We start from the raw sequence: 7,975 nt of genomic DNA, 5'->3' as shown, positions 1-7,975 counted from the left end.
AAACTTCTAATTTTTGGCTGCACATCTGGCATTTTAATATAATGTCTTGGTGAGCATATCTTTTCCACTGCAGTTGGTAGGGGTTCTCTAAGCCTTGTTTAGTTGTATGTTGAACTCTTTTCTCATATTCATATTGTGATTTCTGTAAATCATTTATCCCATTGCTTCTATATTCTAGTTTCTCTCTCTAACTCTAGTTCATCACAGATTGGTCGTCTTAGTGTCATCTAGTAGCTGCTGGATGAATTTTTCTTGTTCTTTTTATATTTTATGAGGCTTCTCTGAATAGTTTGTCATATTTTACCATTTGTCTTTGATTTTAGAAACTGTCTTCCCATTGATTATTTCTGCAACTTATAAATTCTATAGATTTTTTTTTTTTTTTTTTTGTACCAGGGATCAAACTCATGACAGTGTGCTTGCAAGGCAGGTGCTTATGCCGCTGAGCTAAATCCCCAGCCCCTAATTCTATAGTTTTTACATCTGGTATTTTTGTCTTGTACGTTTCGGTGGTTCTGTATCTTTGGTAAATTTGTCATTCATGTTTTGAACAGTTTTGGTCACTTCTTCCAATTCTTTTATGCCCTCCAAGGCCACACTGGTGATTTTATGTGATAATTCCATAAACTTTAGGTCTTGGCCTCTTCAGACTCACCAAGTTTCCTTACCTGTTCTTTAAACAATTTGTAGAGCTCTGCTCTCTGGTGTTTGCTTTCCACTCCACTTGTGTCCCCTGGATATGCCTGGGGATGGTTGGGGGGTGTTGGGGGCCTTTTGTTGTCTTGTGTTTCCATGACCCTGTGTGTGTGTTTTTCTGTTTTTGTTTCTGATTTTCCCACTGTATCCCCCAGTTTTGGTGCCGGGAGATAAGGTCTAGTAAGATGAGAAGAGCTTGTAATTGCTATGAAGACCTTTATAGTAAGAGACTGCCTGCCCTGGAGTGTTTTGAGCCCAGTGATGGTATTTACTCCTTCAGCTATTTCATGTCAGAGTTTGGAGTCTGTGTCCTGAGGAAGGATTACTTCTGGTTATGACGGCACCGACAGACCCAATCACACATCACGTTTCATTTACACTTTCACCCTTTATCAGTCATCTTTGCAGCCTGTATTCAGTTGCTGTTAGCAGCTACTCAGTGATGGGCAGAAGTGGAGGGAAGAGATTGAGGGATGAAAGCAAGAGGAGTGTGGGCCTGTTGGGGGGAGGTAGGTGGAGGGAAGGTAATAGGTGGAAATCCAGACGTGGGTTGGATTCTGTTGGAGGGCTTTCTGGTTAGACTGAAGGGTGATGCAGAGGGCTTACAGGGATATTCATGGGAGTGAGGACAGGAATCGGGAGGAGGGAGGCTGTACTTTGGAACTGAGGAAAGCTATGAGGCTGTCGGAATCTGTTGATAAATTTGTGCACCTGGAAAGGAAAAGAGGCAAGAGAAGACAAGGGGCTACATAAGAGACGAAGAGCAAGAGGAACGATGGAGAGATGAAGGGTTAATGCAAGAGAAGACAGGAGTGACCAGGCAAACACAGCCAACTAATAACTTGAGAGGAGGACCATACAAAAGCGGGGGAAGGTTTGCACAGAGGCAGAATCATAGTCGATGAGGTTTATCTGAGGCATGATTATTGCTAATTGAAAAAAAAAGTGGGAGAAACCAGCCCCAGGAATTCCCTCCGCCAGTTTGCAGGCTGAATCCACTGCTGTTCCTGGTCCTTGCTTAGGAACTGCCTGCCCCGCCCCGGGTGTGATGCCCGCGCTCACAGAGGTCCTCGAGGGTTAATGCAAGGAGATGGCAGTGCTGGTGTGGAGCCCCAGGAATCTGTGCTACTAAGATTATGTATACAGAGAGAGATGGAGCTAGTATAGAGTTTTATACCTCGAAAGCCAAGAACACACATTGCTTTCAGCTGTCCACAGAACATTTGCTACATCGATCATAGATGTTGCCACCAAGAAACACTCTGACAAAGAAGAAATAATAGAGATAACACTCTGTGACCAAATGGAATAGGGAGAAAAATTAAATACTAATTAAACTAACACAATCATTTTATTTATTTATTTGTTTATTTATTTATTTACTATGTCTCAGAAGGACCAAGGTGTATGTTCTGGTTCTGTGCTATGAATGTATTTGATTCTTTTGGCAAATGTCAGAATGACTTTAAAGAGGGGTGGTGATGTTTTTCCCTTTCTTTTCAGATACCACACCGTGACCCTGTTGGTTTCTAGGGGGGCTTCTGATCACGGGTGTGAATGGGATATTCCCAACAAGTATCTCCTGCTCCAAGATCTTCCATGTAGTCTTGGATCCTGCAGAGAGGCTGGGAATGCCCCATAAGTAACATACCAGACTGTGAGGAAATAAAAATATTTGAAAAGCAGTTCAGTAATTCCGTCACTGCAGTGTTGATCTCAGCGGCGGCTGCTTTGGCTCCATAAATTCAGTAGGAATTCTTAGGCATAGCTTGGGAGAGCCGTGCAAGCTCTCCCAAGGGTGAGATCTCTGCCGATGGTCCTTACGTATTCACGGGGAATGCGGCTTCTTCAGTCAGCAAAGGAGTTGTGATGTAGTCTCCACTGCATAGTAAGGCAGTGACTGGTCTGGACCTCGTGGCTGATGCTCGTGGCCACATTTCTACCTTTTTCCCGTTTGTCACCACAAGCTTGTGATGGGGAAGGGTCTGGCCCTCACCAGCTACCCCACCTTGGCACCAGTCGATTGCTCCTAGCTGCATCCTCCCTGCAGCCTCCCTTTTTGGGCTAGCGTTTCCCTGAGTCTTCCCGCTGGGTGTTGCCCGCAGTTCTCATCTGCTTTAGGCAGGAGGATCCTTCCACATTTCTGTGCTCATGATTTAGACAGCTCCATTAGGCAGCGCTAAATCTTAATGGTTTTTATCTCAAGTACTCAGCATGGTGCCTGGCACCTTTGGGCTCGCAGCAGATTTTTCTAATAAATAATTAATAGTGACTCATTCCCTTCATCCATTTAGCTTTTAAAGGGTTTCTGGCAGCTTTGGGTGGCAAATCATCCCGCGGTCTGCTATGGATTTTGGAGAAGGCAGACTCTCTATGTTAGCTGCTGTGGATTATGGAGGATTTGAGCACTGATACATTACTTACGTAAATTAATGATTTTGATTATTCATACATTTTCATATAATTTCTTCACTGCTAGAGTCATATTTCCTCATGTGCATTTGAATAGTTGAAATCTGGGCCGACTATTTTTATTTTTTGCTGGTCCATGTTTACCTTGCATAGCAGTGAGATTCCTCGTGAGGTGCTAACATGCACATAACACATCTCGATTCTTCCTGAGAAAATGCACCCTAATGACTACATAATTCTCTTGCATTACTTCCACCGCCTGAGACTGACCGTAGAGCTGGTTAATCTTACACAGCTTGGGCTGTTGCTGGTTATTACGCCTCTCACCGCATACTTCTTCAATGCCCAGAAGTTTCAGAGACTTTTCAGCCTTCATTTTTGGACCAGCTCTCTTAAGTGTCAGAAGCTTTTGTAAAATGTAGCATGGTTTTAGGTCTTCTTTAGCGAGTTGTAGCAAAGGCGAGTGCATCTCGGTGACCTCTTGGATCACATAATCTGTACTTCTTCATCATTTCAGCAGGTGGCCCCTGCAGGCCTCTGCTTCCCCTTCCCTTTGTAGTCACGTGGTGTCTGCTGTCTTGCATTCTGATCTATGACACTGATGATCCTGGGGATGATGACAGCAATGACTTCTACAATCCAGGCGCTTCCGTGGATGTGAGTGTGTGTGTGTGCATGTGTGATGAGTGTGCATGGGGGGGCTGCATGTGTGTGTGGGGGGTGATCTGTGGCTCTGTCATGTATGACCAGAACTCTTCATTAAATGGACTCCAGATTGGTGACTATTACTATATTTCCAAGCAGTTCCAACTCAAGACATGTGAATACTCTTTCCTCCTAGCAATCCTGGCCTAGAGATATATTATTTTATATCTTCCTTTTTTTCTTTAAGGCAGATTACTTAATAGGACTGTGAACAGATTCTATAACTTCCAAAACTTCTTCAATAATTAAAAGACCGACTGCTTTGTTATTTGTTTTTATTTGTTGTTGCTATTATTGTTATTTTTAGTAGTAACAGTAGTGGTAGTGATACTGAGGATTGAATCCAGGACCTTTGCACTAAACCACATAACCTCTCCAGCCCTTTTTAAAATTTTTTTATTTTGAGACAGGGTCTTGCAGTCACCAAGCTGCCCAGGCTGGACTCAAACTTGCAATCCTCCTGACTCAGCCTCCCAGAAAAGCCGGGATACTGGGCTGTCCTGCTTGGCTTTCCTTCCAATACAATGCTTCTTTCCCCTGCTTCCGACTGAGTTCCTGGACTGCAGGGAGTCCAGGGTGGTGGAGGTTCATCGTTTTCCTCCCCTGACGCTAGCCCACCTCCGAGTGGGTGGTGTTGAGGGAAGGGCGCATGTGGCTGCCCTCTGAGACATTTCCGCCTCTCTCCTCTAGGGATAAATAGGTAAATGTTATAATACGCTGGCTGTTGGTCGAGACTACTTCACTTTCCCACACCGCCCGGCTGTGGACACCTACTGTGAGTACTGGCTCTGTCTTTCTTCTTTTCTGTGCATCTGTCTGCGTCTGTCTGTCCATCTTGGTGTCTGTCTCTGCTCACTGCCTCTGTGTCTGTCTCTCTTCTGTCGCTGTTTGTCTCTCCCCCTCCTTTCTTTCTCTCTCTCTGTCTGTCTCCATCTGTCCATCCCCACTGCATTCCTAGGCGAGCCTGGCAGCCTGCCCACTGTCCGAGTTCTCTGACCTGGGAGCTCAGACTCCCACAACCCGTGGGGTCATCCTGTGGCCTGGCCGCAAGCCCTCTGGCAATCAGGACAGAACAAACTGAGTGTCCCGGGGCCTGGGGCATCTCGCATGTCTTTGTGGCACCAAACAGTCCTGCTTCTCTCTGTCCACTTTAACCCTCCCCTGCTCGGCCATCTTTCTCCTGCTGTCTTCCTTGTTTGTCTCGGTGAATGAATAGCTCGCAAAGATCTAACCAGAGGAGCAGAAGCCAGTCTCTTCTTTTGCTTCGTACTCGGGTCTCATTTTTTCTCGGGATTCTCCTGGCTGCCTTGGCCAGCAGGGAATGGTGGATGGAGCAGCCGCAGCTTCCCCACTAGGCTGCTAATTCACCTCTTTCACCTCCGCAGGCTTAGATTTACATTGATATTGGAGAGGAAGGACTCTTCTGAGCTCTACAGCCACAGGGTACCCATAAAGTTTTATTAGGGCACAGCCATGTTCACGCATCGTCTGCAGCTCTAACAGCAGAGGGGAGTAACTGGAACAGAAGCCACGGGACTCATAAGACCTAGAACAGCTCATCTCTGACTCCCAGTGCTGGATTCCTGAGTAGAGAATCATGGTTGATTTAATGAGGCTGTTTTTTAAAATTAAATATTTGGTCTTTTGGAGCTTGGAGCAAGAGCTCAACCCAAGCTAATGGCTTATTGTAAATTTTATTCTGCTGTGTTTACATGTGCATGTCACACATGTGTGTATCACAGTCTTGTGACTGGGGTTGAATCTGTTGCTGTCATGGTTTACTCTGATGCTCAGTGGCCTCCGGGTGACACCTGTGTCTCCCCGTATGCTGCCATCACCCAGCATCTTTCACTTCCGGGCCAGTCTATCCCAGGCTTATCTCCTGTTTCCTCTGCCCAAGCTCAGGAACCAGGGCTTTGTCTAAAGATCCCGGGACTGGCTGAATTTTTACTAAGGCCAAATAATTGATAGGAGTTGATAAAGGCAATTCCTAACCTCCAGCTATAGTTTTTGAGATCATTTATATAGATGGTGATAGTACCCCCTCCTCAGAGAACTAGAAACAGAGCTGCCATAGCCTACATACCCATGTTTATTGGGGCATAACTGATAGTCAAGATATGGAACGAGCCCCAGGGCTTAATCAGTGGATGAATGGATAAAGAAAATGTGGTTTGCATCCATACACAGCGGAGTACTATTCAGCCACAAAGAAGAAGAAAATTAAGTCATTTGCTGGAAATGGATGGATGGAACTGGAGATCATTATGCTCAGTAAAATAAGCCAGACTCAGAAACACAAACACTACATACATATGTGAAGAGAGAGAGAGAATGGAAGGAAAGAGAGAGAGAGAGAGAAAGAAAGAAAGAAAGAAAGAAAGAAAGAAAAGATGTGAAAAGAGAGACTTATTGGGGAATAAATGTGATTATACGAGGAGAGATAGAGGATGGGGCACAAATATAAATAAACTGTGCTCTATTTATGTATGAAAAAGACAGTGAACCCCAGTGTTTTGTAGAATATGCTTTTATGTATGGAACAAGAGCAGGACTTGGGATGTAGCTAGGAGATAAGAAGCCTGCCCAGCCTAGCATGCAGGAGGTCCTAGATTCAAAGGAAAAATGATGACATTAAAAAGCTCTCCACACACAGCCTTCCTTAGGCAATTCCAACACTTTAGGAGGCTGAGGCAGGAGGGTCACAAGTCTGAGCTCAGGCTGGCAACTTAATGACGCAGTGAGAGCAGGTCTTCAAATAAAAAACGGCTGAAGACACAGCTCAGTGTGCAGGTCTTGGGTCTGATTCTTGTAACCACACATAGTATAAACTGATGCTGGTGAACGGGCCCCCTAGTCATGCATATAACAAGCATTAAGTGTTGTGCTTGTAAGGACCTGGCAATTGCAGTACACAGCTCTGTGCCTAGAAACAGGACTGGGCATATTTGTGATTTTTTTCTTTCATTCATTCTTTCTTTCTTTTTTTGTTGTTGTTGAGATAGGGTCTCACCATGTAGTTCAGGCTGGGCTTGAACTCACAGCGATTCTCCTGCCTCAGCCTTTCAGTGTGCTGGGATTACAGGCACCATTCCCGGCTAAATATGGCCAAGAGTGAATGGAATCTTCCTGTCCCCAAGCCCTACAAAACACTACTATGTCTTGGCTCCAGTTTCATATCTGTGGACATTTCTCAATGCTATTGCCCCAGATGCCCACCCTGCTTAGAAAAGCCTCTCCATCACATATCCAGACGAAAATTTCCATGCCAGGCAATCACATCCTCGGTGTTTGAGGAAATTTCCCATGTTGCAGATCTTTCTGTGATAGTCAAACATCCCTATCTCTGCAGCTTTCTGTCCCTGTTGCTCCCAAAGACCTTCCTGCAGTTACTGTGGTTACTCTTTAAACCTCCTCCTTCCTCTGGGTGCTCCCTGACCAGTTTTTTGGTTTTGTGTGTGTGTGTGCTGGGATCGAACTCATGACCTCACGCTTGCTAGGCAGGCACTTAGGCTGCTGAGCTAACTCCCCATCCCTCCCGCCCCAGTGTTAATTTGACTGTTTTCTGCCCAGTGGAGCCACTGTGGGAACCTCAGCTTGGCTTCACCTTGCCTCGCCTGTGCAGAGGCCGAGGTGCCAAGCACCCGAGATTAAACGTGCAGACGCTGCAGGACCTGGGGCATCCATGACCTGTTAGATCTAATTAGTAAGGAAATAAATCTGACCTGAGGGTTTCCAGCCAGTGGCCTTCAAGGTCACAAGTGACGTTTTAATCCTCTCCATCACTTTCTTAGTGATGCAGCTCTCCTCTTCTCTCTGCAGCAATGTGGCCAACTTCCTCTCCGTCGGGCAGTCTGGCTGGGCTGCTGTGGGGACAGTGCCAGACCCTGGGGCCTTAAGACTCTTAGAGGTTTGCTTGTCCCTAGTAAGCGGAGGCAGGGTGGCTGACTGCGGCCCTTCCAGGGGAGAACCAGGAGTGTCTCCTGAGATCCACACCATGCTGGAACTGAGGACACTGTGAAAACAAATGACCATCTTGCCTCCCTGCTAAGCAATAGTGAACCTACTGCTACATGGCCTAGAGTCAAATATCCCACTTCCCCTATCCCCCCCTCCCCCGCCCATTAGCAAATGGGAACCAGAAATCCGAGCATCTCCTGGG

General features: G+C 45.9%; 1 pseudogene; it reads left to right on the top strand.

The window, feature by feature from the left end:
- Window positions 1–1,568: 1,568 nt before the first annotated feature.
- On the top strand, window positions 1,569–1,643 carry LOC134478592 (U4 spliceosomal RNA; annotated as a pseudogene).
- Window positions 1,644–7,975: the final 6,332 nt, after the last annotated feature.

The sequence above is a fragment of the Cavia porcellus genome, unplaced genomic scaffold (assembly GCF_034190915.1).
Source record: "Cavia porcellus strain 051 isolate PalLab524CR breed Dunkin Hartley unplaced genomic scaffold, mCavPor4.1 scaffold_13, whole genome shotgun sequence".
NCBI classification, from domain to species: domain Eukaryota; kingdom Metazoa; phylum Chordata; class Mammalia; order Rodentia; family Caviidae; genus Cavia; species Cavia porcellus.
This window is presented reverse-complemented; position numbering and strand designations above follow the sequence as displayed.